At 40.4% G+C, this 24,353-nt stretch overlaps 1 long non-coding RNA gene across 2 annotated transcripts in view; it reads left to right on the forward strand.

The window, feature by feature from the left end:
• The window catches only part of LOC307191167, a 204,936-nt gene that overhangs the window by 115,290 nt on the left and 65,293 nt on the right, over positions 1-24,353 (forward strand). The gene's annotated exons all lie outside the window — the stretch shown is intronic.

Consider the following 24,353-nt stretch of genomic DNA (forward strand, 5'->3'; position numbering starts at 1 on the left):
GTTCTTTTGATTTTTTTTCAATGTAAATTTTAGAACCAGCTTCTCAATTTGTACAAAAAATATCCCACTGTAACATTAGGATTGCATAGAATCTATAAAACAGTTGATGGGGAATTGACATCATAGCAACATCAAGACTTTCAACTCACGAACAAGGTAAATCTCCTATTTGTTTAGGTCTTTGATTTCTTTCACCACTTTTTTGGAGTTTTCAGTACAGAGATCATAAACATATTTTGCTAAAATTTTTGTGTTACAGTGCACCAAATTATTTTGTATTTTTTGGTGTTATTATAATGTTACTGTTTGCAATTTTCCAGTTTCCATGGGTAATATATAGAATATATACAGAAACATGATTGATTTTATACTATATGTAAATTGAACTTATATTGGCCTAATATCCATTGACCTTGCTAAACTTACCTTTTAGCTCTATTAGCTTCCTTGTAAATTCTTTGGGATTTTCTCAGTATACAACCACGTCATCTGTGAAGAGAAACATTTTTATTTCTTCCATTGCAAACTGTATGTCTTCATGTCTCTTATTTATATCTACTTATTGCAATGAGTAGAACTTCCAGTATGATGTCAAATGAGAGTGGTGAGAGTGGACCTCCTAGCTTTGTTCCTGATCTTAGGGGTAAAACATTCGATCTTTCACCATTAACTATGATGTTAACAGGTCTTTTGTAGATGTTCTTCCTTAGTTTTAAGAATTTCCATTCTGTTATTAACTCCCTGAGAGGTTTTTTTTTGTGAATAGATGCTGAATTCTGTCAGATGATTTTCTGCATCTCTTGGAATGAGCATATGATTTTTTCCTTCTTTTGTGTACTGATGTGGTGAATTAATTCAGTTAACTTTGGAATGTTCAGCTGTCCTTGCATGCTGAGACAAACCTCGCTTCATCATAATGTCTTTTTTTACATATTGTTGGTTTGCAATTGCTAGTATTTTATTGAAGAGTTTTGGATCTTTTGTTGTGAGGGATATTTGGTCTGTAGTTTTCTAGTAATATCTGTTTTTAATATCAAGTAATGCCAGCCTCATACAGTGAGTTGGATAGCATTCCCTCCTTTTTTATTTTCTGGAAAAAATTTGTGTAGAATTGGTATCATTTTTTGAAATGTTTGAGAAAACTTGATGGTACAGCAGTCTGGCCTGAAGAGCTCTTCTTGGAAGGTCTTTTAACCACATATTCTATTTCTAAAATACATAATAGATTATTGAATCTATATATTTCTTCATATCCATTTCATCTTTATAGTTATAAATGTCCGTAGGATCTGCAATGATGTCCCCTCCTTTGTTCCTCTAATTGGTAATTTATATCTTTTCTCTTTTTTTATCTTTGTCAATATAGCTAGTCATTTAATAATTTTTAATTTTTTTCCAACGGAACCAGCTCTTTGGTTCATTGATTCTTTCAGTGTTTTTCCATTTTTTATCTGTTGCTATTTATATTATTTCCTGGGAATTCTGGAACAATTTCCATGAATCAACACTCTAGGTCACTGTGTTTAAAACTTAAAATAAATTGTGACTTATAAGAAATACTCTTTACATCATATCTTGATATGTGTACAAAAAGCCTACATACATATAATTACAACAAACTTTCTTGTATTACGTGTGATAAATTTCATTTTTCCCTAATTTAATTCCCTTCGGTTCCAACCTGACTATATTCTCTTTTGTTAAGAAAAATCTGTTCACAACCTGCTAACTATATTCACTGACCGCTAATGGTTAGTGATCTACAATTTGAGAAACTTTGTTGAAGATTATTCTGTTAACAGGTCATATATACCACACTTTGTGAAACTGGTTACTATTTCTTGATCCATGTCACTGATAAAAATAAAAAACAAGATAAGATACATTATCTAGTCCAACAGCATATCCCTAGAAATCTATTGAGAGGTTGAAACAGAGCCATTAATGAATATATTGATACTTTGCATGTGGTGGTTTATATATCCATTTGACAAACACTGAACCCAGGTATCAATTTAGGTAATGTGAATACAGCAGTGAATAAAGCAGTCCTTTACCTATGATGTTTCTATCTTAGTGGGTAAAGTAGTTAATAAACAGAATGTATAAATAAGTATGTCAAGTGATAATAAATGCAATGACGAAAAGTAAAGCAGGATAAACGAGAAAGACATGGGATGCCATGCTATTTTATTTGGCAGAATTAGTGACTATTTCTCTTAAAAGAGAAATGAAGAAGTGAGAAATAGCTGGGGAATGAGTATTCTAAACAGGGGAAAGAGCAAGTGCAAAGGCCCTGAGGCAGGATCAAGGAGCTAGAGAGGAGAACATTGCGGGAGGAGAGTGGTAGAGATGGGAGCAGAGAGGTCGTAGAGTCCAGGCCATGGACTGCTTTACAGGCCTTGGCAATTACTGGATTTTACTCAGAGAAAGGGGAAGCTACTGAAGTGCTTTTGCAGCTGAGTTACATGATCTTATACACTTACATGCTAAAAGACTCAGACTGCTGTGGGGAGAGTAGAACACAGGGAAGTAAGATGGGGCAAAGGAAGGTATTGCAAAGGTCCAGGCAAAAGGGGGTGGTGACTTGCGTTAGGAAGATAACAACAAAGATGGTGAGAAGTGATGAATTCTGCTTCTATCTAGTAGGTAAGGCTGACCATACCTGCTGATAAATTGTATGGGGGTTCAAAAGAAGGGAAAAAGCCAACCCCCAGTCCCTATCATTCCATTTTATGTATTTTTATAACATTAGGTACCATTTATAATTACACTATGTATTTTTTATTTCTTGTTTATTGTCTTCCTTAACCCGTAGATTAGGTATTGCATGAGATTAGAAGCCTTGTCTATCTGTTCACAGCCATATTCGAGCACCTAGAAGAGTGCCTGGCACTAAAGATGCTTATTACATATTTGCTTGTATGAACGAGTGAAAGGAAGGGAATTTGACATCCATATTGAGTCCTAAATATATTTTGGCCTTTTCACCTCTCATTTCACTTCTAGGAATCTATTTTGAGGAAATCTTCACAAATACAGAGACTCATCCCCATAGACACTCATCAGAGCAACTGCTGCTAATAGTGGAAAATCAAACACATCCTAATTGTTCAACAAGAAGAAAATCTGGGGCACTTCCCAAAGGTTTAAGGAAGACTTTGACCACTTTCAGGGCAGGACAGTGGATGGCAGGAAACAGCTGTCTCTGCCAGGGCTTTAGCACCAGAGCCCAGCAGACCCATGGACAGAGGACCATGCCAGCTGGATGGCAGGGTGATGTTAGTTCACTTCAAATCATGCATTCTAATCACAACGCTTAAAATCTCAAGGGTTTAATTCTAAAAGTTTTACAGCGGGCTTTGAGCCAGTTCCTGGGGCCTCACCATGGGCCTGTGTGGAGGGACTTAGGGAGAAGGAGAGCAGTAACTAAGGGAGAAGTGTACATATAGAAAAACACGAGGGAAAGTGAGTGCAGAGCTTCAGTTAAAACCCAGCTGGGCAATTTGCATCAGTGAGTCTAACTCTGAGAAGGAAAAGGTAGTCTTAGGAAATGCTGTGGGACTATGGGTTTGCTTGGCCCCTCAGAGGTAACACTTCCCATAGACATTGCCAGTATAGCTCATGGCAGGAACTCGGCATCTTCCTGTGGGAACTCATGCTGCTGTGCTCAAACTTGACACACTGGCATGTACCATTTTACTAATTACTGAAACCTACACTTATTCTGAGTGCTGAGTGCTGGGGAAAACGAATGAGATCTATAACCCCATTTTTTCCTCACCAAAGAAAGAATCCTCTTTAAAAAAAACTTGCACACAACAGAGTTCTAGTATCCAATCTTCAGTATATTTATTCCCAAATCAAAGAATTTCTGAGCTGAAAGGTAATCTGAGCTATTTTGCCTCTTTATTTTACAAATAAGGAAAATGATGTCCAGAGAGTACCTCAAGGTAGTAGAGAAAAGAAGAGAATGCTTTGTTTTCTGACCCTTATTTCAGCTCTCTCTGCATGATTCTGTACTGTTTACTCATTTTTTAATGGATTTACTTATTCAACAAACATTTACTGAAAATTTATGTGCAATGCACTGGTTAGCCATTGGGGAAAGATAAAAAGGAAATGAATTATATTTTCCAGGGATGTGTACTCTGCGTGTACATGTTCTTGTACTCATTCTTTCTCTCTTCCCTCTGCCTAACTCGAAAACCAACTTTAGGTGCCCGAGACTTTGATCATTGGGAGCGAAATGTAGGACCTAATGCAAAGGGGAAAATGTAGTTACTATTTGGGCTTCCAGAGACTCTAAGATTTGGGTGGAATTCTTGGAGGAAGAGGCTGTGAAGTTGGCCTGGGGATCCTACAGTTGTGGGTATATCTAGTATAGCGCTTGGGGATCTTGGCTGGATAGCAACAGAAAAGAAAGCCTTGGCTAAATTTTGCAGGAAGGAAATTTACTAGAAGTAATTTGGGTACTTCTCATAACTAATGTTATATATGGAGAACTGGGCCTGAATACCCTAGGCACCAAAATCTAGATGTTTGGAAGAGCAGCAAAAATTATGCCACAAGAAGAGTTTGGTTGACATGTGGCTGCTGTGGTCACTGGATGCCACCAACAGAATTAATTCCATACTTTACACTCCCCGTGTGTCAACTACTAGCTACAGGGTTGAGGGGAAATGTATATGTATCTGGCATTTTGAGCACGTGTGTTGTGAAGAAGAACCTTGTCTTACACGGTGACTTGGACTATTTGAGAAGACCCCAAACAAAATGAGGGTCCAAATGCAGAGCAGCCAAACAAGAAAAAAACCCAAAACTCTAAAAAGTCTGTTTAAAATTGAATATAATTGAGTTGAGACCAAATAGGCAATCTGTATAAATTTAGTCAAATTTCCACTTTTTCATCCATAGAAGGTTTCTAGGTATGAATTAATAAATATTTTGTTAACATAGGTTTATCCTAGATACCCAAAGATATATTGGGAAGTAAGGTGCTATGACTAGGGGGAAAGCTCCCAGATATTTTACTGTAATGAAAATAATCTCTGAGCTAATTAGATATCTGTAAAAGAAAAACTGTCTTTTACACATTAGTCTCTTAAACGTCAAGCATATAACAAAATTTAAATCCAATTGAATTAATAGAGAATCACTTAGGCTGACTTACGGATCATGTTCTATCTAATCTCTTTCCTTTTACTTGAGAACTACTTCGTAATTTCCTATAAAACTAAATTTAATTTACTTCCCCCCCCCCTTCAAGCACATGTCAAAATTTCTCGCTCCATACTGGATTATTCACATCTTCATTGTAGAAATATTCTCTAGTATTTCATTATCTTCAAAAACAAATTTTTTCTTAGTCCTTTATCCCTCTAGTTATCACCCTTTTTCTTTGCTTCCATACCAAGAAAAATGTGTCAAAAGTGTTTCGAATATGGGTTGTCTCAAATCCCTCACCTCCCATTCTCCTCGACCTGTTTTCTGACTCAGCCACCACCCACAAGGACCGACCCCAGAATTGTCTCCACACTCGTTTTACGTGATTTTTTCACGAGCATTCAGCAACATGAACCGTTGACATCTCCCCGCTTCTTTGCTATAAAAAACTATTTTCTTCTCCACAGTTCTGTGACACTGTAATAAATTTGGGTTTTCTTCTTATCTCACCAAGCTAGTCTTTCCCAATCTCATTTGCTTTCACTAAAAGAGTGGCTTGCAGCATACTAGTGTTCTTTTTCTTAAGGAATTCAGTGTGGCCTAAAGCTTTGAATACCGTCTATATTCTAATGAGTTCTAAATTTATATCTTCAGACTGGACCTCTGCTCTGAAGTCTAGACTCATCTATCAAGCTGCCTATCTAATAACTCCTCTTAATTTTGTACTCCAAACCTCTAACGTCTAGACTCATATATCAAACTATTTCATGTTTTCGCTTAATCCCATACTCTCATTTCCCATCATCTCAGTTAAAGGTATGAAAAACACTGAGGGCTCATTTGCAGCAACATGGATGGACCTAGAGATTTCCATACTCAGTGAAGTAAACCAGATGGAGAAAGACAAATATATGATATCACTTCTATGTGGAATCTTAAAAAAAAGATACAAATGAACTTCTTTCCAAAACAGACGTAAAAAGCAAACTTATGGTTACCAAAGCAGAAAGGGGGCTGGGGGGAGGGATAGACTAGGAGGTTGGGATTAATATATATATATATATACACACTACTATATATAAAATAGATAACCAACAAGGACCTACTCTATTGCACAGGGAACTATACTCAATATTTTGTAATGACCTACAAGGGAAAAGGACCTGAAAAAGAATCTATCTATCAATCTATCATCTACCTATCTACCTACCTACCTATCTATCACCTATCTCTAAATTGGTGTGCAGTAAACTTGAAACTAACACGATATTGTAAATCAACTATATTTCAACAAAAAATTAAAACAAAACAAAACCAAACCCACTGAGGGCTCAAGCCAAGACCCTAGGTGTCATCCTCGACCTCTCTTTACCCGTCCCCGTCACATCCACTTCATCAGCTGTCTATTATATACAATCCCAAAACATAGAGGGTCATATTTTCTGAAAATAATGACTGTTTTCCCCTTCCTTTGCAGTCTGTTTTTCTTGTCCAAATGCATTAATAAAGACCTCCAAGGATATGCTGAAGGTAGCACTAAGAGTGAACATTCTTTTCACATTCTTGAGTGTAATGTGAGTGCTTCTGCTTTTTAACTACTGAGTGTAATGCTTGCTAAAGGTTTCTGGTGCATACACTACTTGTTATAGGAAGTTTCTACTTCACTGTCTTACAAAATGTTTAATCATGACTGTGTCTTGAATTTGTCAAACTATTTTTTGTCACGATTGTAAAGTTTTTCTCTTACGATCTGTAAATTCAGCGAACGTATTAGGTATACTGTAAATGCATCATCCTTGCATTCTTGAGATGGATCTGTTCCCCCAAGCGACCTTCTCTGGATTTGGAGAATTCCTGTGGTCACTCCTCTCTGTAAAGCACTTTGCACCGAGCAGGTTCTTGGTTTTCTTTTACCATGTGATACCATCTCCCTGGATCTTTTAGGGGATGCTGTGTTAGAATTTTAGAAAAGATCTGGTCTTCCTAGTAATCTCTGGCCAGGAGTCGAAAGAGGCTGGAGCCTGTGCTCAGTGTGCCATCTTGAGGACAGACAGGAAAGGACTGGGTTACTTTGGTTGATGATATAGAAAGATTTGGGGATCATCCTGACTTAGAGGAATGCCCTTGATCCACAGTTTAACAGCATATAGCGGGACTAGGGGGAGTGATGATTCAGAGAAAAGGAAAACCTCTCCAAAATTAATGTTGGCTGAAGTTCAAGTGAAGCGAGAAAAGAAACAGGTATGCGAAGAAGTGAAGACAGAGACCATAAAATGTCAAGACCTAAGAAATTTATTTTAAAAATGATTACATCCCTTGAAAGTTTCCATCTTCATTCCCCACAAAAATTTTGCTAAAAACAAACATTCTCATAAGTACTGAATCTTGAATATACGAGTGGTTGGGAGGAGACCAATGGAAAGTTCCCACTCATCCAGTCTGACCACAAATATGACCAAAATTTTTGTAGCCGGGTATGAGGTGTAAAAAAATAGAGGAAAGGCTAAGGTCATATTACTGCTTCCTTCTAGAATAATGGAAGAATTTCTTTGAATTTCAGCAAATATCATAGGGCTCTATAAGATACTCATTGTGGACAGGCGTTGGGAGTCCTTAATCAGTCTTGTCAGCCAACAAAGACCTATCCATAAAAAACTTCCGATGCGTCAGGAACTGTGCTATTTATTGGGGATAAAGTCTGAGAAATATAGACGGCAGCCTTGCCTTCATGAAGTGTGCAGTCTGGTGAGGGAAGAGAACTTTAAACACACATTAAATGTGAATGTGATAAGCATTGAGTGAAGCATGGGTGGCGTGGCGGCTGGTAAGCAGCGTGCATGGTCAGGACACAGCTGGGCATGGCGTTTCCTCTAAAAAATGACTTTTAGATTGAGACCCAAAAGAGAAGACAAAGAACCATTGTCAGCCTTTCCGACCAGATTCCTGTCTTTCCAAAGCTGGAAAATAAAACCCAAATTCTGTGTCTAGCCTCTCTGTCCAGAGGTACCTTTAAAAACAAGAGTGTATGGTTTCAGAATCATGGAATTCTAGAGGCGAAGGCTTTGGGGACTGTTGCTTATCTTTACCATCAGTGGAAAACTGGCTTGTGTTACCACTGTCTCAACTCATGTTATACTGCAGCTGCCCACTGTGAGTAGAGGAGAGGGATGTGAAAGCAGGAGGGTCTATTCCAGGTAAATCCTTCCCGAGAAAAGGCAGGAGTCACATTGCTCCAATAGCAAACTGGAGAGGACTTAAAAAGGGGAAAAATTTTATTTGGACATTTCTGATGACAGGTAACAGGAACTCAGCTCAAACTGGTAGAAGCAAAAGGAAGCAATTTATTGATTCAAGGAACAGAAGAGTCTGGGTGTTGCCATGGGGCTTGCAGCGCTACTAGATCTAGATTCTTGAACAATGTCCTTAAGGATATAGATCGTTGTCTTTGTCATTGTTTTTCTTTGTGTGGGTTTCATTGTCCATCAGCCTCTCTTTATGCAAAGATGATATTACAAGGCAGCTCCTGGCTTAAATGGCTCATGGAACCTGTGATCTCAGAAAAAAAATTGTTCTTCCTTACCAGTGACTTTATTACTTATCAAAAAAGGACACTGCCTGGTTCTACTTAAGTCATGTGAACATCCGCAATCCAGTCACTAGGTCCAGAGGATGGAGTACTCTGGTTGTCCATGGTCTCGTGCCAGCTCTTATGATGGGAATGCTGTGGTCCCTTGATTGACAACCCCATTCCAATCATGGAGAAGGTAGAGGCAGCTCTCAGGAGGAAGCGTCATAGAACAGATGAAAAAGTGAGTAAGTCCACTAAAGAAAGGCGCATTTATGTATTCTTCTCCTTTGAGCTTACATTTGGCTCCTGTAACTAGAGGAAGAGTAGCTATGATCATCTGTTCTTACAGTTAATCCAAATCAACTGTTCTTACAGTTAATCCTTGCTCTGCCACTTGTTAGTTTGTCACTTTGAAGTTTAAGCATCCTTGTGCGCCAGTGAAGATTATATACGCAGCCGTGGCTTAGCAGTACTCCATTCAGCATGGACTTGCAGCAGCATTAATCCTCCAGCACAGAAGATACTGACCAAAACGCAACCACGTGCCTTGCAAAGGTTTCATTGATATGCATGGAACAAGCCAATATATATATATTTTTAACATCTTTATTGGAGTATAATTGCTTTACAGTGGTGTGTTAGTTTCTGCTGTATGACAAAGTGAATCAGCTTTATGTATACACATATCCCCATATCTCCTCCCTCTTGCGTCTCCCTATCCCACCCCTCTAGGTGGACACAAAGCACCGAGCTGATCTCCCTGTGCGATGCAGCTGCTTCCCACTAGCTATCTATTTTACATTTGGTAGTGTATGTATGTCAACGCTACTCTCTCACTTAGTCCCAGCTTACCCTTCCCCCTCCCTGTCCTCAAATCCATTCTCTACATCTGCGTCTTTATTCCTGTCCTGCTCCTAGGTTCATCAGAACTATTTTTTTTCTTTTTTTTTTAGATTCCATATATATGTGTTAGCATACGGTATTTGTTTTTCTCTTTCTGACTTACTTCACTCAGTATGACAGACTCTAGGTCCATCCATGTCACTACAGATAACTCAGTTTCGTTTCTTTTTATCAAGCCAGTATTTCTTTCGTTTGCTTGCCTTGGTCAATCTTTCTGACACTAACATCAAATTTTCTCAGATAACAGGCTTTGAATTGTCAGCAAATTGTTTGATCATTTCCCAAAGGAACCACATGGGGTGTTTGGTAGGCCGTGTGGCAGCTCCCATCTGTAGAGGTGAAATGGATGTGCGTGGTCCTCTATGCTGCAGGAATAATTCTAAAGAATTTTGTGAAGTAGTAAATCAGCACCCCTCCCCTATGCATATGAAATATATCTTCATGAAGTTTAACCTATTATAACGTTAGAGCTTTAATTTCCAGGAACACGTTTTCCTACTTGGAACAGGACCTGTAATAGTTCCTAACTCAGGGTCGCTGCAATCAGGAAATGACTTGGTCCAGTTAAAGCACTTGCTGGCTGGCACACAGTGAGTTCTCTATCATGTAGTTGTTATTATTCATTTTCTTTTTCTTCTTCTTATTTATTTATTTTTAAAATTTAGTTACTTATTTTTGGCTGCATTGGGTCTTCGCTGCTGCACGCTGGCTTTCTCTAGTTGCGGTGCGCAGGCTTCTTACTGCGGTGGCCTCTCTCGTTGCGGAGCACGGGCTCCAGGCGTGCGGGCTTCAGTAGTTGTGGCTCACGGGCTCTAGAGCGCAGGCTCAGTAGTTGTGGCGCACGGGCTTAGTTGCTCCACGGCATGTGGGATCCTCCTGGACCAGGGCTCAAACCCATGTCCCCTGCATTGGCAGGTGGACTCTCAACCACTGCGCCACCGGGAAAGCCCCTATTATTCATTTTCATCAAGTATCTGTTGACCAACTACTGTGTTCAAACCATGCAGACAAAAGATATTTGTGAAACGTATGAAATAATTTTAGGATAAAGAGAAAGGTGCTCTAAAGGGATCCAAGGAAAGACATTCCTGGGGTTAAGTCTTTGGGTCTGAGCAGTTCCTGTCACCCAATAAAGCAAATGTAAAACACTAAACAAATCAAGAAGGAAATCTCTTAAGATTAAAAAATAAAACTAGAGAAAACATGGTTGAGTTATGCAAATTACTAATTTTGAAAAATCACTGTCTAATTTAATCTCTATGTTGCAAATGAATTAGGATATTCTGAACAAGACTGAGAAAAAAAATAAAGCTGAAATTTGGGTTGATTATGTGAGGATTAGATCTGTTATATCCAATGATCTGTTTTAAAGTGAACATTTCTACAATTCTTCACTCCTTTCTGTAGTGTGCATATGATTTCATGGGATTTTCTTGCCACTCAGGCAGACAGGGCAGGCTATCAGCCACTTCCTTCTGGACAGGCCAGCCCCAGGCCTCAAAGGAAGGAGCCAGATTCTTCTGCACCTTTTCAGAGAACTTCTTCACCACAGATTCATCTTGCCAGTGTTGTCTTTGGGGATGCCAGAGAGGGTCTGGTACTCAGGAAAGAGCTGGACAAATGCCTCCCACCCAAAGGCCTCCTGGAGCTGGGAAGAGAAGGAAGGGGCAGAATGAGATGTCTGGTCTACAAAAGCCACGCCCCCCTGACACATACTCACATAACATTACATGGTAATGCTTAGTTGTAAGCTATCTTTTAACACTGATTTAATTCTCAACAGTGGCTCTCTCCTCCATTCTCTCATATGCTCATTCCAGTGACTGGTGTCGTATCTTATTCTGCCTCACTCCAGTCTCAGAGATGGAGTCTGTGCTTGCACTTTACTTGGTCTCTAATAAATGGTAGTTACTTTTAGTATTTTTCTCCTAAGCTTAGTGGTAGATAAAGATTTTAATCTGACATAGATGAGGATCATCTTGTGGAGCTGAAAAGTGGAATCCTTCCACTTGAAAACACAGATACCACCCAGATGTAAAGATATTTTTGTTCTTTGTTGAAGACTCGACTCTTAGTAAGTCTGCCACATTGTCTTATGGAGACAGGCAGATGTGTAAAAAGAATGCATTTTTTTGTGTGGGTAGAGCTAGGATGAACTCAGACATAGGGAGAGATGTGTACTCAGAGTCAGTTCCTGGAAGGCCCTCTGAAAAGGATAGTTGGGATTATAGAACTTGAGAGCTAGAAAGGACACAATCCTGGTCCATCATTTAGGAATCTATGACCCTGGAGAAGCACTGCCTTGAAGACAAGTTAAAGTAGAATGTCTCAGCCAACACCACTATCATTCTTTCATTATTGCTCAGCTGAGATCACAGACTGAGCCATTAGGAGATATCTAATACTAATTATAATCAACTTATTAAGTTACATTAAATTTTAATTAATTGAATTGAATTAAATAACTGACAACCTGGGGTCATTTCAACACAATTGTAACATGGGGGAGCAAGTAACTAATATCTCAAAGGAACATATTCAGGGAAGGCTTCTTGGAGAAGGTGACAATGGTCTGATTTTGAAAGACGGACAGTTTTCTTGGTATATAAAGAAGGCAAAACTATTTTGGTGAGAAAGAGCAATATTTGCAAATGTACAGAAACATGGACCATGGCAGTGTGTTCTGAAAACCGTAAACAGTTTGGATTTGCTGGCGAATGAGTAAGAAGGCAAGAATCTGGATCTCGAGGCAGGAGCAGAAGGCAGAGCCCGTTACTGAAGAGTGTGGCATTCCGCTGGAGGCACCAGGGAGCTACTGAAGCTTTATCAGCTGAAATGGATGTTTTTTTGTCAGCACCTTTAGAAGACAGGTCAGTTGGGGTCATGGATAGAAGCAGGGAGACTAGTGAAGAGGCTACTGGAATAGCTTGGATGACAGACGCCCGGGACTTGAATTTTGACCATGTGGTGGGAATGGAAGGTGAGGGGTCAGGGAGGTGGCCGCCTGGCCTGAATCCAGCCCCAGAGCTATGGAAGTCCAGGTAGAGAGCAGTGAAGGGAGTCTGCCCCCAAGGGCTTTGAATTGAACTTGTAGGTCAAGCTTCTGGGACACTGACTCTTCCATGCATGTGCTCAGACAGATTAGTTATTGCTAAGGAAAATGGAACAGTCCAAATTTATTGTGCGGCCTGAAGTAATCTTGGAATCTTTGGAATCGTGAACATCCAGACGGCGTGCGGTAGTGCCAAAGGCGCGGGGGTCTGGAGTCAGAACACCACACCTGAGTTCTAGGTCTTCCCCTTTCTCTCAGTTTTAAGGTCGATGACAGACTGCTTATGCCCTTTAACCTTCAGCTTCTGCACTTGCCAAATGAGGATTGTGATAATACGTCCTTAATGTGTTTCACGAGGCTGGCAAGGATTAGATGGGGGAAATGGAAGGGAAGGCTTTGAAAAGCTGAAAAACACTACACATGTTACTTCTTTTATAATGGAACTAGGACTTATCCACACTTGGGGTTTGAGTAAGAAGATACCATTTTGAGAAACTTGCTACCAGGTCACTTTCCCCAGCCTGTGTCCTCGTAATGCATTGTTGTAGTGAGGTGATGTTCTTGTCTTCTGAACTATAAAGGTAACTCAGGAGAAACCACTCAATTTTGTATTTGGCAAAGCTGCGAGTCTACCTCAGTTTTCATGGCCAGAACTGTGTTATCGTGCTATACTTTTCACAGTGATTCTACCCACTTTCATTTATTTCCACAAAGTTCTGAGGTGGAGGGGAGGAGTAGGACACACATCATTATCCATTTTAGACATGTGAAACCTGAGCCACAGAGAGACACCACCATGCAGCCGTCTCCCATGTCCAGGGGAGGCGGAGCGCCCATGGCTGGTGGCGGTGTTGAAGGACTTGTAGTGTGGTCCCCGTTTCCCTCCATTTCTGCTCTGTACCTGAAGATATGTTTCCAGAGCCAGTCAGGGGGGTTCCCTTGTCCATGTGCATTTTGATCCTCTGCTCCCGATTTTGAGGACTCAGACGAGAATGGGCCTGATTCCCAGGGATGTCCAGCACTGTCTCTCTCACATAGACTGACCAGAGGTTGCACAGGGCCTCACTGGTATGAGGATGGATAATCCATCCAGAATGCTTCAAGTTGCGGCCCATCTCGTGGAAGAGACCCCAGTGCCTTTGGATCTTATGATCGTCTCATCAAGGAACACAGGCACTGACTGCACGTGGCACATGATGGGGTATCCAGACCGCACCCAACCTGAAGGAAGCAATGAGGAAGAAGAACTGAGGTGATGAACGATGTTCTTTGTAGATTATATCTCTCCCACCATCCCAGGAAGCCCAGAACATTTTAAGTAGTCCCAGATTAATCAGAAAAGCATCCGACTTTGCCCTCTTGTCCAAGCTTATTTGTAATCTAGCCGGTCTCCTTCCCAGTTTCTTGGACTTCTTCATTTTCATCCCTACTTGACCCCAGGGGTATACGTACATGTAATGTGACTATTAGTGTCATCATTCCTTTTTTTTTTTTTTTCCCATTTTTGCATGGGTGACTGTTCCCGTGAATTGCTATGTGGGTGATGTGTTTCAGTGCCGTGATGTCCTGTGTCTGCATTTGGGACTATGAGGGAAAACACTATAATTTCTCCCTTCTCTAATTTAGTCTTAATCCATTTTATGGAATCATTTTGAGAGCCTGAGGACGGCAATCAGACTTCCTCATTTTTCTCTAAATACCTACCTTTACTCCAGGGTTTATTTTTTAAAACATCTTTATTGGAGTATAATAGTTTTACAATGGTGTGTTAGTTTCTGCTTTATAACAAAGTGAATCAGTTATACATATACATATGTCCCCATATCTCTTCCCTCTTGCATTTCCCACCCTCCCAACCCTCCCTATCACACCCCGCTAGGTGGTCACAAAGCACCAAGCTGATCTCCCTGTGCTATGCGGCTGCTTCCCACTAGCTATTTATTTTACGTTTGGTAGTGTATATATGTCCATGCCACTCTCACTTTGTCCCAGCTTACCCTTCCCCCTCCCCGTATCCTCAAGTCCATTCTCTAGTAGGTCTGCATCTTTATTCCCGTCTTGCCCCTAGGTTCATCTGACCATTTTTTTTTCTTTTTCTTTTCTAGATTCCATATATATGCGTTAGCATACAGTATTTGTTTTTCTCTTTCTGACTTACTTCACTCTGTATGACAGTCTGTAAGGTCCATCCACCTCACTACAAATAACTCAGTTCCGTTCCTTTTTATGGCTGAGTAATATTCCATTGTATATATGTGCCACATCTTCTTTATCCATTCATCTGATGATGGACATTTAGGTTGCTTCCATGTCCTGGCTATTGTAAATAGAGCTGCAATGAACATTTTGGTACATGACTCTTTTTGAATTATGGTTTTCTCAGGGTATGTGCCCAGTAGTGGGATTGCTGAATCATAAGGAAGTTCTGTTTTTAGTTTTCTAAGGAACCTCCATACTGTTCTCCATAGTGGCTGTATCAATTTACATTCCTACCACCAGTGCAAGAGGGTTCCCTTTTCTCCACACCCTCTCCAGCATTTATTGTTTGTAGAGTTTTTGATGATGGCCATTCTGACCGGTGTGAGATGATATCGCATTGTAGTTTTGATTTGCATTCCTCTAATGATTAATGATGTTGAGCATTCTTTCAGGTGTTAGTTGGCAATCTGTATATCTTCTTTGGAGAAATGTCTGTTTAGGTCTTCAGCCCATTTTTGGATTGGGTGTTTGTGTTTTTGATATTGAGCTGCATGAGTTGCTTGTATGTTTTGCAGATTAATCCTTTGTCAGTTGCTTCATTAGCAGATATTTTCTCCCATTCTGACGGTTGTCTTTTGGTCTTGTTTATGGTTTCCTTTGCTGTGCAAAAGCTTTTAAGTTTCATTAGGTCTCATTTGTTTATTTTTGTTTTTATTTCCATTTCTCTATGAGGTGGGTCAAAAAGGATCTTGCTGTGATTTATGTCATAGAGTGTTCTGCCTATGTTTTCCCTCAGAGTTTGACAGTGTCTGGCCTTACATTTAGGTCTTTAATCTATTTTGAGTTTAGTTTTGGGTATGGTGTTAGGGAGTGTTCTAATTTCATTCTTTTACATGTAACTGTCCAGTTTTCCCAGCACCACTTATTGAAGAGGCTGTCTTTTCTCCACTGTATATTCTTGCCTCCTTTATCAAAGATAAGGTGACCATATGTGTGTGGGTTTATCTCTGGGCTTTCTATCCTGTTCCATTGATGTATAGTTCTGTTTTTGTGCCAGTACCATAATGTCTTGATTACTGTAGCTTTGTAGTATAGTCTGAAGTACAGGAGCCTGATTCCTCTACCTTTGTTTTTCTTTCTCAAGATTGCTTTGGCTATTTGGGGTCTTTTGTGTTTCCATACAAATTGTGAAAATTTTTGTTCTAGTTCTGTGAAAAATGCCATTGGTAGTTTGATAGGGATTGCATTGAATCTGTAGATTGCTTTGGGTAGTATAGTCATTTTCACAATGTTGATTCTTCCAATCCAAGAACATGGTATATCTCTCCATCTATTTGTATCATCTTTAATTTCTTTCATCAGTGTCTTATCATTTTCTGCACATAGGTCTTTTGTCTCCTCACCTAGGTTATTCCTAGATATCTTATTCTTTTTGTTGCAGTGGTAAATGGGAGTGTTTTCTTAATTTAACTTTCAGATTTTTCATCATTAGTGTACAGTAATGCTAGAGACTTCTGTGCATTAATTTTGTATCCTGCTACTTTACCAGATTCATTGATTAGCTCTAGTAGTTTACTGGTAGCGTCTTTAGGATTCCCTATGTATAGTATCATGTCATCTGCAAACAGTGACAGCTTTACTTCTTCTTTTCCAATTTGGATTCCTTTTATTTCTTTTTCTTCTCTGATTGCTGTGGTTAAAACTTCCAAAACTACGTTGAATAATAGTGGTGAGAGTGGGAAACCTTGTCTTGTTCCTGATCTTAGTGGAAATGGTTTCAGTTTTTCACCATTGAGGACAATGTTGGCTGTGGGTTTGTCATATATGGCCTTTATTATGTTGAGGAAAGTTCCCTCTATGCCTACTTTCTGGAGGGTTTTTATCATAAATGGGTGTTGAATTTTGTCAAAAGCTTTCTCTGCATCTATTGAGATGATCATATGGTTTTTCTCCTTCAATTTCTTAATAAGGTGTATCACATTGATTGATTTGCGTATATTGAAGGATCCTTGTATTCCTGGGATAAACCCCACTTGATCATGGTGTATGATCCATTTAATGTGCTGTTGGATTCTGTTTGCTAGTATTTTGTTGAGGATTTTTGCATCTATGTTCATCAGTGATATTGGCCTGTAGTTTTCTTTTTTTGTGACATCTTTGTCTGGTTTTGGTATCAGGGTGATGGTGGCCTTGTAGAATGAGTTTACGAGTGTTCCTTCCTCTGCTGTGTTTTGGAAGGGTTTGAGAAGGATAGGTGTTAGCTCTTATCTAAATGTTTGATAGAATTCACCTGTGAAGCCATCTGGTCCTGGGCTTTTGTTTGTTGGGAGATTTTTAATCAGTTTCAATTTCAGTGCTTGTGATTTGTGTGTTCATATTTTCTGTTTCTTCCTGGTTCAGTCTCGGAAGGCTGTAGTTTTCTGAATGTGTCCATTTCTTCCAGGTTGTCCATTTTATTGGCATATAGTTGCTTGTAGTAATCTCTCATGATCCTTTGTATTTCTGCAGTGTCAGTTGTTACTTCTCCTTTTTTGTTTCTAATTCTGTTGATTTGAGTCTTCTCCCCTTTTTTCTTGATGACTCTGGCTAATGGTTTATCAATTTTGTTTATCTTCTCAAAGAACCAGCTTTTAGTTTTATTGATCTTTGCTATCGTTTCCTTCATTTCTTTTTCATTTATTTCTTATCTGATCTTTATGATTTCTTTCCTTCTGCTAACTTTAGAGTTTTTTTGTTCTTCTCTCTCTAATTGCTTTGGGTGTAAGGTTAGGTTGTTTATTTGAGATGTTTCTTTTTTTTTAATTAATTTTTCTTTTTTTTTTTTTTTTTTTGCGGTACATGGGTGTGGTACATGGGCCTCTCACTGTTGTGGCCTCTCCCGTTGCAGAGCACAGGCTCCAGACGTGCAGACTCAGTGGCTATGGCTCTCGGGCCCAGCCGCTCTGCGGCATGTGGGATCTTCCCTGACGGGGGCATGAACCCACATCCCCTGCATCGGCAGGCGGACTCTTAACCACTGCGCCACCAGGGAAGCCCTGTTTCTTGTTTCTTAAGGTAGGATTGTATTGCTATAAACTTCCCTCTTAAAACTGCTTGCTGCATCCCATAGGTTTTGGGTCATCGTGTTTTCATTGTCATTTGTTTTTAGGTATTTTTTGATTTCCTCTTTGATTTCTTCAGTGGTCTCTTAGTTATTAAGTAGTTTATTGTTTAACCTCCATATGCTTGTATTTTTTACAGATTTTTTTCTGTAATTGATATCTAGTCTCATAGCGTTGTGGTCAGAAAAGATACTTGATACGATTTCAATTTTATTAAATTTACCAAGGCTTGATTTTTGACCCAAGATATGATTTTAAAGTCCATTTTGTCTGATACGAGAATTGCTACTCCAGCTTTCATTTGCATGGAATATCTTTTTCAATCCCCTCACTTTCAGTCTGTATGTGTCCCTAGGTCTGAAGTGGGTCTCTTGTAGACAGCATATATATGGGTCTTGTTTTTGTATCCATTCAGCCAGTCTAGGTCTTTTGGTTGGAGCATTTAATCCATTTACATTTAAGGTAATTATCGATATGTATGTTGCTATTTCCACTTTCTTAATTGTTTTGGGTTTGGTATTGTAGGTCTTTTCCTTGTGTTTCCTGCCTAGAGAAGTTCCTTTAGCATTTGTTGTAAAGCTGGTTTGGTCATGCTGAATTCTCTTAGCTTTTGCTTGTCTGTAAAGGTTTTAATTTCTCCATCAAATCTGAATGAGATCCTTGCTGGGTAGAGTAATCTTGGCTGTAGGTTTTTCTCCTTCATCACTTTAAATATGTCCTGTCACTCCGTCCTGGCTTGCAGAGTTTCTGCTGAAAGATCAGCTGTTAACCTTATGGAGATTCATTTGTATGTTATTTGTTGCTTTTCCCTTGCTGCTTTTAATATTTATTTGTATTTAATTTTTGATAGTTTGATTAATATGTGTCTTGATGTGTTTCTCCTTGGATTTATCCTGTATGGGACTCTCTTGCTTCCTGCACTTGATTAACTATTTCCTTTCCCATATTAGGGAAGTTTTCAAGTATAATCTCTTCAAATATTTTCTCAGTCCCTATCTTTTTCTCTTCTTCTTCTGGAACCCCTATAATTCGAATGTTGGTGCATTTAATGTTGTCCTAGATGTCTCTGAGACTGTCCTCAGTTCTTTTCATTCTTTTTTCTTTATTCTGCTCTGCTGTAGTTATTTCCACTATTTTATCTTCCAGGTCACTTCTCCGTTCTTCTGCCTCAGTTATTCTGCTGTTGATCCCTTGTAGAGAATTTTTAGTTTCATTTATTGTGTTGTTCATCATTGTTTGTTTGCTCATCAATTCTTCTAGGTCCTTGTTAAACGTTTCTTGCATTTTGGCTATTCTATTTCCAAGATTTTGGATCCTCTTTACTGTCATTATTCCTGTTCTTTTTCAGGTAGACTGCCTATTTCCTCTTCATTTGTTAGGTCTGGTGGGTTTTATCTTGCTCCTTCACCTGCTGTGTGTTTTTCTGTTTTCTCATTTTGCTTAACTTAGTGTGTTTGGGGTCTCCTTTTCGCAGGCTACAGGTTTGTCGTTCCTGTTGTTTTTGGTGTCTATCCGCAGTGGCTAAGATTGGTTCGGTGGGTTGTGTAGGCTTCCTGGTGGAGGGGACTAGTGCCCGTGTTCTGGTGGATGAGGCTGGATCTTGTCTTTCTGGTGGGCAGGTCCATGTCCAGTGGTGTGTTTTGGGGTATCTGTGGCATTATTATGATTTTAGGCAGCTTCCCTGCTAATGGATGGGGTTGTGTTCCTGTCTTGCTAGTTGTTTGGCATGGGGTGTCCAGCACTGTAACTTGCTGGTCGTTGAGTGAAGCTGGGTCTTGGCGTTGAGATGGAGATCTCTGGGAGATTTTCGCCGTTGATATTACGTGGAGCTGGGAGGTCTCTTGTGCACCAGTGTCCTGAAGTTGGCTCTCTTCTCTCAGAGGCACAGTCCTGATGCCTGGCTGGAGCACCAAGAGCCTTTCATCCACACGGGTCAGAATAAAAGGCAGAAAAGAAGAAAGAAAGAGAGAAAGAAAGGAAGAAAGGAAGGAAGGAAGGAGATAAAATAAAATAAAGTAAAATATATAAAATAAAGTTATTAAAAAATAATTAAGAAAAAAATTAAAAACAAACAAAAAAAATGGACGGACAGAACCCTAGGACAAATGGTAAAAGCAAAGCTGTACAGACAAGATCTCACACAGAAGCATACACATACACACTCACAAAAAGAGAAAAAGGGAAAAAAAAAATACATGTTTTCTCCCAAAGTCCACCTCCTCAATTTGGGATGATTCGTTGTCTATTCATGTATTCCACAGATGCAGGTACATCAGGTTGATTGTGGAGATTTAATCCACTACTCCTGAGGCTCCTGGGAGAGATTTCCCTTTCTCTTCTTTGTTCGCACAGCTCTCGGGGTTCAGCTTTGGATTTGGCCCCGCCTCTGCGTGTAGGTCGCCTGAGGGCATCTGTTCTTCGCCCAGACAGGACGGGGTTAAAGGAGCAGCTGATTCGGGGGCTCTGGCTCACTCAGGCCGCGGGGAGGGAGGGGTACGGATGTGGGGCGAGCCTGCGGCGGCAGAGGCCGGCGTGACGTGGCACCAGCCTGAGGCGCGCTGTGCATTCTCCTGGGGAAGTTGTCCCTGGATCGCAGGACCCTGGCAGTGGCGGGCTGCACAGGCTCCCCGGAAGGGGGGTGTGGAGAGTGACCTGTGCTCGCACACAGGCTTCTTGGTGGTGGCAGCAGCAGCCTTAGCGTCTCATGCCCGTCTCTGGGGTCCGCGCTGTTAGCCGCGGCTCGCGCCCGTCTCTGGAGCTCCTTTAAGCAGCGCTCTTAATCCCCTCTCCTTGCTCACCAGGAAACAAAGAGGGAAGACAAAGTCTCTTGCCTCCCTGGCAGGTCCAGACCTTTCCTCGGACTCCCTCCCGGCTAGCCGTGGCGCACTAATGCCCTGCAGGCTGTGTTCACGCTGCCAACCCCAGTCCTCTCCCTGCGCTCCGACCGAAGCCCGAGCCTCAGCTCCCAGCCCCGCCCGCCCCGGCGTGTGAGCAGACAAGCCTCTCGGGCTGGTGAGTGCCGGTTGACACCGATCCTCTGTGCGGGAATCTCTCAGCTTTGCCCTCCGCACCTCTGTGGCTGTTCTCTCCTCCACGGTCCCGAAGCACCCCCTCCGCCACCCACAGTCTCCGCCTGCGAAGGGGCTTCCTAGTGTGTGGAAACCTTTCCTCCTTCACGGCTCCCTCCCACTGGTGCAGGTCCTGTCCTTTTTCTTTTGTCTCTGTTTTTTCTGTTTTCTTTTGCCCTACCCAGGTACGTGGGGAGCTTCTTGCCCTTTGGGAGGTCTGAGGTCTTCTGCCAGCATTCAGTAGGTGTTCTGTAGGAGCTGTTCCACATGTAGATGTATTTCTGATGTATCTGTGGGGAGGAAGGTGATCTCCACGTCTTACTCTTCCGCCATCTTGAAGCTCCTCCTGTATTTTTAAGAAGTTACTTAGAATCAAGTCCCAGCAGAGTTTATTGTTGTAGTTGTTCGCTTATTTGTTTCGGTGAAACGCAATGAGCTGATTCTAAAATTTAAATGAAAGCAACAAAGAACCAAGAATAGTTGAATGTTCCTGAAGGAAAAAAAAGGTAGAACAAATATCAAGATTTTTTGTAAAAATATTGCAAAAGCATAGCATTGTCATAGAGATAGAAAAATTAATCAACAGAAAGGAAGAGAGAGCATCCAGGAAGGCCCACCCATATACAGACACTTGACCCTGTAGATGAGAGGGGGGGGAGCTTTTTAATGAACAGTGCTATGATAACTGGGAATCCATGTTTTTAAAAACTGAAATTGTGTTTCTACTTCACACTACACACAAAACTCATTCAAAGATCTAAAATTGAAAGAAAATTTATAAAACGTTAGAAGGATACTGTAGAAAAAATATCTACATGAAGTATGGGTAAACAAAAAAATGAATTAAGATACAGACAGCACTAACCATAAGGAAAAGATTACTAACTTTGACTACATAAACTTAAGAAACAATGTTTATCAAAAGATACCCTAAGAAGAAGGGCAACCCAGAGTGGGAGAAGTTATCAGCTACACAAAGAACTGACCACAGTTATATACACAAAATATCATGACACAGAAAATCCAACAGAAAAATGCATGAGAGACTTAAATGGGCACTTCAAAAACAAAACCAAAAAATAAAAATCTAAATGTCTAATTAATATATGGAAACTGTTCGACCTCATTAGTGACCTCTGTGCTGGATCTCTGAACATGTGAGATTTTGCATGAGCCGTTTAAAAGCAGTCTCTGTTTCCTACAGCTCTCTGGCTCTCCTGTACACAGGCCCCACAGGCCTAAAAGCCAGCTGTTTTGGGGCTTATCTTCCCAGTGCAGGACCCTTGGGCTGGGAAGCTCCATGTGGCGCTTGAACCCCTGGCTCTTTTGCGAGAGCCTCTGCAGTTGTGATTATTCTTTCATTCAAGGGTCTTCTCCCCGGGGTGTGGGTGTTGACTGCACTGCATTTCCACTCCGCCTACCCATCCTGTGGTTCCTCTTTACAGCTTTAGTTGTGGAAAATCTTTTCTGCCATACTTAAGGTCATTCTCATTGATAGTTGCTCTGTAAATAGTGTAATTTTGGTGCGCTCATGGGAGGAGGTGAGCTCAGGGTCTTCCTACTCTGCCATCTTGGCCACACCTCCTACAATTATTATTTGAATTGTGCATATGTTTTACACAATTTTTTTGTGAGCATGATGCATTTCATAATAATAAGAATATTGTTGGGTTGCTTATTGTGACTCTAAAAACTCCAAGTTTAGTTATTAGAGCACATTATAACTTGTGTAGAAATCATGACAATGTTCATAAAAATATTTTTCCCCCCATTGTTAAAGTCTGTATTATAACAACAGGATCATGGCAAGTAAAGATGAAAGTCCTACTTGCTTCTCAGTTGTATCTTATTGCTTCTTCATTCAAATTGTCTGTCCCTAGCACAGATTGAAAGAATTTCCATGTTTCCTCTAAATTTGATCTTTAAATGTCTTAAGACTATATCCCAACTCCCAACCCCTACTCCAAGGTCTCATTATCTCTGGAGGGGTTCCCAAGAGGTTTGAGTATTTTTGCTAGGAAATCATAATAGCCTAGTCAAATTAATTTAAATCACTATTGCCTTAAACTGAGAACTGTGTACATCAAGGAATCTTGCTTCAAGTAAAGACAAAGAAAAATAGAGTAGAATCTCCCTCAGTACTATCTGTTCTTCTTTGTCCTTTTCCGCTTGAGTGTAGGATTTTGGTAACAATTAAAGGAATACATTGACTCAGATCCTTCTAAGGGCAACCAGCTGTTCACATTCATACAACAATTTCTTGCCACTAGAGGAATAGCTGGAGCTCCCTAGAACATGAGTTCTGATTAAGATATCCACTGCATAATTCTGCTTAGAATCTTTTCATATATATATACACACACACATTTTTATGTATATTTGGTTGGTATCAATATATGAGACTAAAATTGTACTTAATCTGTATATTTGACCAGCGCTTTTCAGATTTACTTGTTCTATATTAGTTTGGATCCAGTATACTAATTGTCCCGCACACTAGCGCTTGATCCCAGGTTCCAGATCATCGGAGGTGGTGCAGGAATTTTCTTTGTACCTAAACATTTGATTCTGCAGCCTTTCAGGATCTTTGGGCAGGACATAGATGTTGCTTTCAGTGCTGTCTTAAGCAGGGCCACAAAGTTCTTGACAAAAAGTTTGAGAACAGAGAATCAAAACTAAAGACCCATGAGGTCAGAACTCTGCTCTTAAGAGTAGTGTTAGAACTCCCTGGTCATGGATCCTATTTTGATGAGGTGATGAATGACCAAGATATGGATGAAACTCCTCATGAATTTATTTCCAAATGTACTTGGACATTTTTTTGGCAGAGGTCTTATTAGCCTTAATTGACCTGTGGCTGGAGATATTTTCGTTACTCAACTTTTAAAAATATATATTTATTTATTTTATTTATTTATTTTTGGCTGCGTTGGGTCTTTGTTGCTGCGCGCGGTCTTTGTTGCTGCTCACTTTCTCTAGTTGCAGTGAGCAGGGGCTACTCTTCGTTGCAGTGCGTGGGCTTCTCATTGCGGTGGCTTCTCTTGTTGTGGAGCACGGGCTCTAGGTGCGTGGGCTCAGTAGTTGTGGCTCGCGGGCTGTAGAGCACAGGCTCAGTAGTTGTGGTGCACAGGCTTAGTTGCTCCACGGCATGTGGGATCTTCCCGGACCAGGGTTCGAACCCGTGTCCCCTGCATTGGCAGGTGGATTCTTAACCACTGCGCCACCAGGGAAGCCCCATTACTCAATTTTTAATAAGTAGTTTGTAGCACTTGACGTCCTTCTGTGAGTAGCTTTTT

This window comes from Stenella coeruleoalba, assembly GCF_951394435.1.
Source record: "Stenella coeruleoalba genome assembly, chromosome: 9".
In the NCBI taxonomy this organism is placed as follows: domain Eukaryota; kingdom Metazoa; phylum Chordata; class Mammalia; order Artiodactyla; family Delphinidae; genus Stenella; species Stenella coeruleoalba.